Below are 2245 nucleotides of genomic sequence, written 5' to 3'. Positions count from 1 at the left end.
CGGCCGAGCCGATGGCTGCTCCCCGGCCGGGAGAGGGCACTTCCCGGGAGCCAGGCTCGCTTTTCGGCACCACGGCCTGGAGCTCGTGAATTCTTGCAAGCCTTTTTAACAGGAATGAGCCTTGCTAAGCTGGTGAGTCTAAAATTAGCCTGGCCAGCTGTGTTGCGGCTGGCAGGGACACGTTAGAGCAGCTCCTCTCTGCTTCCTTCGGCGCGGGGCTGAAGTTACGGCATCTCTCGTTCCACCTCCTGCTGCTGCTGCTTTGGCTGTCCCGCTCTCCGCACCCGTGTGCCTTTTTCCTGCAGCTCTGGGGAGTTTGGGTGTCTAACGGGGAGCAGGGCTCGGCAAGCAGCTTGCGGGGTGGGGGAATACGGTTGCGGCCCCCCGGGATGGGGCACAGCCGGGCAGAGCGTAGGGCAGCCCCGGCAGAGGAGCTGTGTCTGGGTGTGGTGATCAGGAGTTCGTACGCCGGGGGTTGAGCTCCTCAGCGAGCGCTGAGGGATGCGCTGGGGGTTTAGCGTGGAATTGGCAGGGTTTGTCTCCCTCAGGGCTGTCCTTCTCCGCCTGCCCAGTGCTTCTGGAAAACCCTTGGGATGCACATCCCAGCCTTTCCCTGCCCTCTGCGGAGCTGGGTCTCCTCCGGCTAGCCCTGGACAAGGGCTTTTCCATCCCGTCACGGGTGGCCACGCAGCTGCCTGTGCAGCAGGTCCAGGTCATCCCTCGCGGAGCAGGAGCCCTCGGGACACTCTCCCCTCACCTCTGCAACTCTGCGTTTGGGCTGTTTCCGTCCTGCGGCTCTTGGGGCACGGAGGGGAGCAGCTGGTGCTGTTGGGCAGATTCTTGGACTTGCTCTCTGTTTGACATACACGTAGGAAGCATTGTTGTTTGACTCGTGACCCGCTGGTGCCACAGCCCACCGCTCCCTGTTTGGCCGGCCTTGCGTGAGGCTTCCTCCATCCGTCAACAGCTGCTCTGCAGCCGGTGTCCCACCACCCTGTGCACCAGTGTTACCCCGTTTAATGCTCATTGAGGGGTTTTCAGAGCTGATACGTGCTTTTTTTTTTCCCCCCCTACCATTTCTCAATCATTTCCAGCAGGGCGGTGTCCCACCACCCTGTGCACCAGCGTTACCCCATTTAATGCTCAGTGGGGGGGTTTCAGAGCTGATACGTGCTTCTTTTTTCTTTTTTCTACCATTTCTCAATCATTTCCAACAGGGAAATGGAAAAAAACCCAAAAAACCCCTTTCCTATTGTCTTTTCCTGCACCTGGTGCTCTGCAGAGCAGAAGGCTGGGAGAGGAGGACCAACAACCAAATCCTCCCCTTCCCACTCCGTCGGTGAGGTGGCTGAAGAATTGTCTCCGACAATCACAAGAGGCAAAGATCAGCAAGTGGCTCTGCCCTCCGTAGCAGGAAAACCCCATTCCCGATGGTCCAGACCCTTATCTGGTGCCTGCTCTGGCTGCTAGCCATGCTCCCCAGGGCCAAGTGCCTCTGGCTACGGTGGCTTTGACCATGGCATCAGTGGGGCACGTAAAGCACATCACAGAGCAGATGCCCAGGGGTAGCTGGGTATTGAGTGTCCCAGGGCAGGATCTCGCCCCAGGGGTGCTGCCTGCCCCTCCCCCTCGGGCTCCCCTTGCTCTGAACATGTCCCGGCCCTCTCTCTGTGATGGAGCCTGAGCTGCTGCCTTCGTCCCGTTGCAGCGGGGGGGAAACCAGATGGGCCCAACCTGGGATCTCGCTGCTTGTGCGGGTGTTTCTGCCGCCTGCTCCCTTCCTGTCTCTGCTCTGTGCGGTGGAGAGCGAATTTCACCCTGTCATGAGAAACAGGCAGAGGATTTCAGTGGGCTGTAATTAAACCCAGAAGTGTTTCTGTAGGAGCTTTTTGATGAGATTGCGCGGGGGCTTTGTGATGAGATTGCGCGGGGCGGGAAGGGAGGGTGCTGAGCGGCCGGGGCGGGGGAAATGCTCGGTGGAGCACAGATGGGGCTCGGGGGCTGCTCTCCTTTAAAGTCCCATCTGAGCGAGACCTGATGAGAAACCAAAGCTCCAGCTCTTGTGGGGTCAGCATGATTTCGAGACATAAAAAGCGGTTTCAGTGCCAGAGCCTGGCTTTGCATGGCGTTACGGTGCCGCTCCCCCTCGGGTCGGTGGGGACCCTCCTGGGGTGGCCCTGCTGTCACCGGCTCTGCGGGACGCCCTCCTCCGCATCTCCCCCGTGGCGGCGGGCCGCGCACGGGG

Source organism: Eurypyga helias, unplaced genomic scaffold (genome assembly GCF_000690775.1).
Source record: "Eurypyga helias isolate BGI_N326 unplaced genomic scaffold, ASM69077v1 scaffold22842, whole genome shotgun sequence".
In the NCBI taxonomy this organism is placed as follows: Eukaryota; Metazoa; Chordata; class Aves; order Eurypygiformes; family Eurypygidae; genus Eurypyga; species Eurypyga helias.
The sequence above is the reverse complement of the archived record's forward strand: the minus strand, read 5'-3'. Positions refer to the sequence as shown.